Source organism: Lagenorhynchus albirostris, chromosome 2 (assembly GCF_949774975.1).
Source record: "Lagenorhynchus albirostris chromosome 2, mLagAlb1.1, whole genome shotgun sequence".
Classification (NCBI taxonomy): domain Eukaryota; kingdom Metazoa; phylum Chordata; class Mammalia; order Artiodactyla; family Delphinidae; genus Lagenorhynchus; species Lagenorhynchus albirostris.
This window is the reverse complement of record NC_083096.1, coordinates 11,832,291-11,840,191: the sequence shown is the minus strand read 5'-3', so window position 1 is coordinate 11,840,191 and position 7,901 is coordinate 11,832,291. Positions and strand designations below refer to the sequence as shown.

The 7,901-nt window shown below is 34.1% G+C and overlaps 1 non-coding gene across 1 annotated transcript; it reads right to left on the bottom strand.

The window, feature by feature from the left end:
* Window positions 1-7,311: 7,311 nt before the first annotated feature.
* Window positions 7,312-7,393, bottom strand: LOC132516559 (small nucleolar RNA SNORD79). The gene has a single exon (XR_009539385.1). It is a non-coding gene; the product is annotated as a small nucleolar RNA SNORD79 (small nucleolar RNA).
* Between the last annotated feature and the right edge of the window lie 508 nt (window positions 7,394-7,901).

Sequence of the window (7,901 nt, the reverse complement as noted above, 5' to 3'; positions counted from 1 at the left end):
ACTCTGCTTTCCAGTATTACAAATAAATTTCATTTCCTACAATATTCTATTGGGAGCATAAGCTCCCCAATATATGAGCTTTATTGGCATGTAAATAGTGAAGATTATTGATGTTAATGTCACATGAAGTTATTAAGCAAAGGAACAAAAGCACCGCAGCCTTCAGGGCCTTCTAAATCTTATAAGATCATGCAAATGATGACACAGAGGTGATAGAGAGAGATACTAACATTATTTGGAAAACAGTTTTCATTTATAGTATCATGAACCAACTGTTAAGGTGTTGATGGGCCTAGATATTATTTTCCACTGGGGTCCACATCTTTGCATGTGAAAAAAAAGTGAGTGAGGGCGCTGGAGAGAAATCACTATTATTATTCTTGGATAATTTAGTGAGAGAAATACGAAGTGGACCAGAGAATGATAATAACACACGTCACTCTTCTTTGATGAAGGAATCCCATAAATTCTGTTGTATACTTTCCCTATAATTATAAATTACTTGATTTAAAGTTAGATGTGATTATTAAATATAACTTAATATTTGTTAATTTTAGCAGGTTATATAAATCGTCTCTATTAAGTTTTCTGTTTTGTTTCAACATATTGTTCTTCTCATAGGAATTTGTTTTCTGCAAATCCAAGAATTTCACTATAGAAATTTAAAGGCATTCCAGGTTTAGCTGATCTATCAAACATGCACATAAAATTGGAGGAAAGGAGATGTGCTATCAATGTCAAGCGTCAAGGATACTGATAAGGGTCACATTGACATATTTTATGTTCAGCTTGTGAGCAAAGATGCCAGTAAATTCTGACAGGAAGCAGCAGTACTTTTGCTAAATTGCTATAATAAATTGTTAAGCTCTTTTAAAAGCTGGGAAGTATTGTGGGTGGGGGGATGTGTAATCCTGAACTTTATGACTTGTGAAAATTAGCTATAAATTTAGGGAACGAAAGGAACAGCAAGAGCAAGGGATGTCATGTTGTTTTTCCTTTCTTTTTTTTTTTTTTACAAACTACACTTGGAAAATATTTAATCTTCATTTTGTAAGTCCTTTAAAATAACATTTAATTAGTTAGCATACATTCTGATAAGGGACAGCAGTGAAGTCAAAATATTTTTTATGTGAGATAATATATTTTAATACATATAGTTTAAATTTTTTCTTTTCATTTCGAGCCATCTCTAAATTGTGAAATAAGTAAGTGAATAATATAAATATAAATGTTCTTATAATTAAAGCGTACAATGAATACCACTGTAAAAGGTAGAATATAACCTTGAGTTTGTCTCTCTCTATATATAGAGACCCTTGTAAAAAAAGATAATATATCCATATGTATTTGAATTTTAGTTTGTAAAGTAGGGTCTACTATGTCTCAACACATATTTTATTAATTATTTGTGTTATGCCATACTGAAGGGATGCATCTGGTTAATTGACTATGTATGAGTCATTAATTTACCACATGTAATTAATAATAGAATTAAAGGATATGGTATTTATAGATAAGTAAACTAAGTACTAAGGAAATTAACTGACTCTCCTAATATCAAATTACATATTCTCAGAGCATAATACCCATTTTTCAACTCAGAATTTTATTCTCACATTTTAAATGACAATTTTAATAATTTAAATAATATTTTTAAATTGTATACTTTAATATAATCCTTTAATAATTTAAAAAGTAGTGCTGTAAGCATTTTATATAATTTAATGTTTAAAGGTCTGGGACTAAGAACTAACTAGAAAATGAAACTGTGAGGAAAATCAGTTGATCATGGTATGCTAAAATCAAAGGGGAATGGTGTCTTTGAAAGAGTGTAGGATCAACTGCATTAAATCCTACTGTTAGGTCAAGCAAGATGAGAATGGATTCCGTACTTAGTCTATGGATGTCACTGCGATTTTGAAAAATGAAGTTTTGATTGAAGAATATGGAAAATATTGAAACTGACTAAAGAGGATCGTGGGAAAAGCGGAAGTTGAAACTGAGTCTAGACAATCCTTTGGATGACTTTTTTCTGAAGAGGGAACTAGGCAGAAACAAAATTAGGGTTGAAATGGATGTTTTTTTGTATGCAATGGGAGAAATTAAACTGCACACATTTAAAGTACATTTGTTTCAAAATAAGTGTACTCCAGGAAAGCAAAACCATAATCAAGAAAAGGAATATATGCATCACCCCAAGCGTATCTACATGACTCAGTGATCCCTTCTTCTTACTTCTCCCAGACTCTCTGTCACATCCCCAGGCAACCACTGTTCTGCTGTCTGTTGCTAAAAATTTTTTGGGATTTCCTACAATTTTATATAATGGAATCATACCATATGTATTTTTTTTTTTCGGTCTGGCCTCCTTCATTCAGCTTAATTATTTGGCATTCATCAACGCTGTAGAAATCAATAGTTCATTCCATTGTATTGCTGGTAGGGATATATGACAGCTTGTTTGTCCTTCTATAAATTGATGTTTGTTTGGGTTCTTTTCAGTTTTTTGACTATTACAAATAAAAACTCCTATGGACTTTCTTGTACATGGACTTGTGCTTTCTTTCCTCATGTTTATTAAATGCCTAGAAGTGAATAACTGGTGAATCATAAGGTAGGTATAAGATTAACTTTTTTAGAAACTGCCAAGATGTTTTCCAAAGTGGTTGTACCATTTTACATATTCACAAGCAATGTATTAGAGTTCCAGTTATTCTGGAACTAGTCATCACCTGGTATGATCAGCCTTTTAAATTTCACCCACTATAATATATGGCTAGCACCATCTCATTGTGGTTTTAATTTGAATTTCCCTAAAGACAAATTATATTGTGCATCTTTTCTTTTCTTTTCTTTTTTTTTTTTGTGGTACATGGGTCTCTCACTGTTGTGGTCTCTCCCGTCACGGAGCACAGGCTCCGGACGCGCAGGCTCAGCGGCCATGGCTCATGGGCCCAGCCGCTCCGCGGCATGTGGGATCTTCCCGGACCGGGGCACGAACCCATGTCCCCTGCATCGGCAGGCAGACTCTCAACCACTGCGCCACTAGAGAAACCCTATAGTGTACATCTTTTCATGTGAATATCTGCTCACTGTGGCAGGCAGACTCTGAGATGGCCCCAGTTATCCCCACATCTTGTTATATTTCATGCCTTTGTGTAAAATCTCTGTCCTTCTTTTTTTTTTTTTAGCATGGAGGTGATTTTGTGACTTAATTCTAATCAACAGAATACAGAAGCTCATGTGACAAAGAGCTGAGGGTAGCCTCTGGCCAACAACCAGCAAAGAAAGGAGCCCATCAGTTTGACAACTGCAGGAAACTGAATCCTGCTAGCAACCACCTAAATTTGGAAGTAGATATTTCACCCAGTGAGTCTTACAAGAGACCCCCAGCCCTGGACAATATCTTGACTGCAGTCTAGTGAGAGGCTCTGAAGCAGAGGGCCCAGCTAAGCCATTGCTAATATTCTCAACCCACAGGTACTGTGAGATGATAAAGGTATTTTGTTTAAACTGCTAAGTGCGTCAACATTACTATGCAATAACAGATAATAATGCACAATTGCTGTTATTTTCTTGGGTGAAAAGTTTGTTCATATCTTTTGCCCATTTTTTTAATTGAATTGTTTTTTGTGTGTGTTTTGACAGTACATTATTCATTCTTTTTATTTATTTATTTATTTGGTTTGCTGGGCCTTAGATGTGGCACATGGGCTCCTTAGTTGCGGCATGCGAACTCTTAGTTGCAGCACGCATGTGGGATCTAGTTCCCTGCCCAGGGATCAAACCCGGACCCTCTACATTGCAAGCGAGGGGTCCTACCCACGGCGCTACCAGGGAAGTCCCCATTATTCATTCTTGATACAAACCCTTTATAGATATTTCCTTTGCATATAATTTCTCCCAGCCTAAGGCTTGTCTTTTCATTATCTTCATAGTGACTTCCAGAAAAAAGATATTTTTTAACTTTTATAATGTCTAATGTGTCCATTTTTTATTTTATGAATCATGCTTTTGTGGCTCTACTGACTGATGATCGACCAAAGATTACACTGTAAGTACTTAGGGATGAATTTCAAGACCCATATTGTCAGAATATACCCTGTACTCACTGAATTCAAATTTAGCAATACAGATTCCTTGTGAGTGTCTGCATTAAAAATAAATGTTTGTAATACCAGAAACCATAAAATTCATAGAAGAAAACATATGTGGTAAGTTCCTTGACATTGGTATCAGCAATGACTTTTTGAATCTAATTCCAAAAGCAAAGGCAACAAAAGCCAAAGTAAACAAGTGGGACCACATCAAACTAAAAAGCTTCTGCACAGGAAAGGAAATCATCAACAAAATGAAGAGGCAACCTATTGACTGGGAAACAGTATTTGCAAATTATATATCTGACAAGGGGTTAAATACAAAATACATTTAAAAAATAAAACCTCATACAATGGAATAGCAGAAAACAAACAACCTGATTAAAAAATTAGCAGGTATCTGAATAGGTATTTTTCTAACGAAGACATACAGACAACTAACAGGCACATGAAAAGATGCTCAACATCACTAACCAGAGAAATGCAAATCAAAACCACAATGAGATCACCTCACACCTGTTAAATGGCTATTATAAAAAAAGGTAAGAGATAAATTTTGTCGAGGTTGTGGAGAAAAGGAAACTCTTGTGCACTGCTGGTGGGAATGTAAATTGGTGCAGGTACTGTAGAAACCACTATAGAGGTTCTTAAAAAAATAAAAATAGAATTATCATATGATACAGCAATTCCACTTTGGGGTATTTATGTGAAGAAAATGAAAACACTAATTTGAAAAGCTATGTACACCCCAATGCGCATAGCAACATTATTCACAATAGCCAAGATATGGACACACACAACTGGAGTGTCCATCGATAGATGAACGGATAAAGAAGATGCGGTGTATGTATATGTACACACATGCACACAATGAAATACTAGTTAGCCATAAAAATGAGTGACATCCGGCCATTTGTGATAACATGGATGGACCTTAAGGGCATTATGCTAAGTGAAATAAATCAGACAGAGAAAGACAAATACCATATGAACTCACTTACAGATGTAATCTAAACAAACAAATAAACAAACAACAACAACAAAACAAGCTCATAGATAGAGATAACAGTTTGATAGTTGCTGGGAGTGGAGCTGGAAGTAGGAGGTAGATGAGTAAAATTGGTGAAGGGAGTCAAAAGGTACAAACTTCCAGATATAAAATAAATAAGTCATGGGGATGGCAAGTACAGCATGGGGAATATAGTTAATAATACTCTATTGTGTATTTAAAAGTTGCTAAGAGAATAAATCTTAAAGTCCTCAAAAAGAAGAAAACAAAGAAGAGAAGATTTCTATAACTATACATGGTGACAAATGTTAACTAGACTTGTTGTGAACATGTTGCAATATATACAAATATCAAATCATTATGTTGTACACCTGAAGCTAACACAGTGTTATATGTCAATTTTACCTCAATAAAAATTAATAAATAATAAAATAAAATGCTTGTTGATTAATTTTTTAACTGTTTGGATAGAAGAAAAGAGATTATGCTAAATGCTTTAACCTTATGTTTTTATATATTTTATTACAATTTTAGCAAAAACATCCATTGTAGATAACACTGGGTAGGTAAAAACAAATTTAGTTTTTAGTCTTGACTAGAAAATGATTTATGAATTATGCCCTAAAATTTTTATGCAAAATATTTTGAAATATCTGAATGAAATTTTTCTTTGATAAGATCTAGATCACCAAATATCTAACCCACAAGTAATGTGATTTCAGCCTCAGATTTATGTAATTATGAGTAATTTTTAGTATATTATTAATTAAATAATACCATTTACATCATCTTTAAGGATCAAAATGTAAACTATTCTACCTTGATTAATTTTCTAACTGACAGGTAATACAGTGTTTCCCACAAGTAGATATTATTCATGAATCTGACATTATTAAACTTTATTCTACAAAAATGCAGTTTTGAAATAGAGAATTATTTTTAAAAATCATAAAATGGAACTGTGTTCAGAAAATAATGTAGTTCCAAATGTACTAGTTAATTCTTTACAAGAGTAATTGGGGTTTTTTTGTGTACTTTCCTTAAAATGGTAGGTTAAAAATTAAAAAGTGATTTCATGTCATTACAGGTAAGATCTGACATGTCATTAACACACCCAGAGGAGTTTATGACTAAAAATGTGCATACGTTTTTAGCTATGTAATGAGCAAATTTTCAGATGAGAGTCTAAGCAAACTGCAAATAAACCTGTCATATATTTTTCTACCAAAAAGAAAAAAGTATTTGTACTTGAAAGGTCAAGAGCAATGCTAGCTAACAGTATTGCTCTGGAGATCACTTTATTCTTCAATTGTGTTTTTGTAGCATGTAACCCTGAAGCTCTAACCTTAACTGGATGAACAATGAGTGGAAATGGCACCAAAGCAGCTGATCTATAGCTAGGAAGTGGCCTAATCATTTTCTTGTAACTACTTGATTATAAAAAGACCCTATAATAGAGAATGACTATTAAAAAAAAAATTCATTCGTAAAGGAGTTCAAATCTCAAACAGGGAAGAAAGTAGATGATGCGAGAATGTGGAAGTGAAGAGAAGAAAGTTAGCTGAAACCATGACTCATCAGAGTCCATGAAATAAACAGAAATGTAAGGAGAACTTTGAAGGGCTGTGGGCTGAATCCACTGAATTGTGGGATGCTAGGGGAAGCAACTGCAGTCTTGGTCTGGAGGTTTGCTAAAGATACATTTGTTTTTTTTTTTTTCTCCATGATCTTCAAGCTCCTGAGAAACACCATCATGTTTTATGTCTGGCTAAATAGTGATTCAAACTGTTCAAAGTGAGAACATTTTCTGTTCATTTACTTTCCTGTATATTCTTTGAAGAACTCTAAAAATTAAAGTCATCTGAGGATGTGTCTTCACTGCAACCCCCCAAATTCCAAGTGACTTAGCCAGACACCTCATTAATTTTCATTAGAGAGTTCAGAAAAGTTTACTTATTTAGGACATTTGCCATGTGAAATTTAGACAAAAAGCAGGCAACAAAAATGGCTGTGTTGCCAAGCCACTAATCATAATTTCTAGGATCAGTCAACTATACTCCTTACTTTTACTGCCTAAGGGGGACTCAGGACGTGCAGATTGCTGAAAAACGTACTGCATGGGTGCCTCAGTGCAGCCAGAAGGCATTCATCCATTTCTGACACTCCATCACCTTTGTGTTCTATAGTTATTTTATTTATTTTTTTCACTGTTTCAGTTTTTAAAAATCTTCAGTCTTTTTCAGAGAGATTTCCATCTGCTTAATTTAAAAAATCATCACTAACCGTAGTTGTCTTATAATTAAAGCAAAGTCTACTCAAATTATTTTTGAATTCATATGTTGGGGGATATATCTTTTAACTTGACAATCAGCACTTAAAAAAAATCGTCAGAAGAAGTTGTATTTCTCATGTTTTTATAACAACAGCAGTAGTAACCACACTAACACGGCTGCTCTTTTGAGCTATTACCTTTTGCCAACCTCTCTGTACTCAGTGCCAAGGGCTTTATCAACATTGTCTTACTTAATCTACACAAACATCTTTGAAGCTCAGCATTATTACTGATATTTTACAGATGATGAATCTGAAACTTAGAGCAGGTAAATAGTGTGTTCGGTGCAGTACAATTATTAAATGGCAGTGCTATCATTGAGCCCAGACTGGTTTGACCTCCAAGCTCTTGCTCTTAACCACCTCATTATCCTGACTTCACGCTTTGTAAAGCATGATATGTTATCATGTATGCATTCCTTTGGTTGGCTAATTCAAAATTATATGGAGTAGGTCTTCCTAGT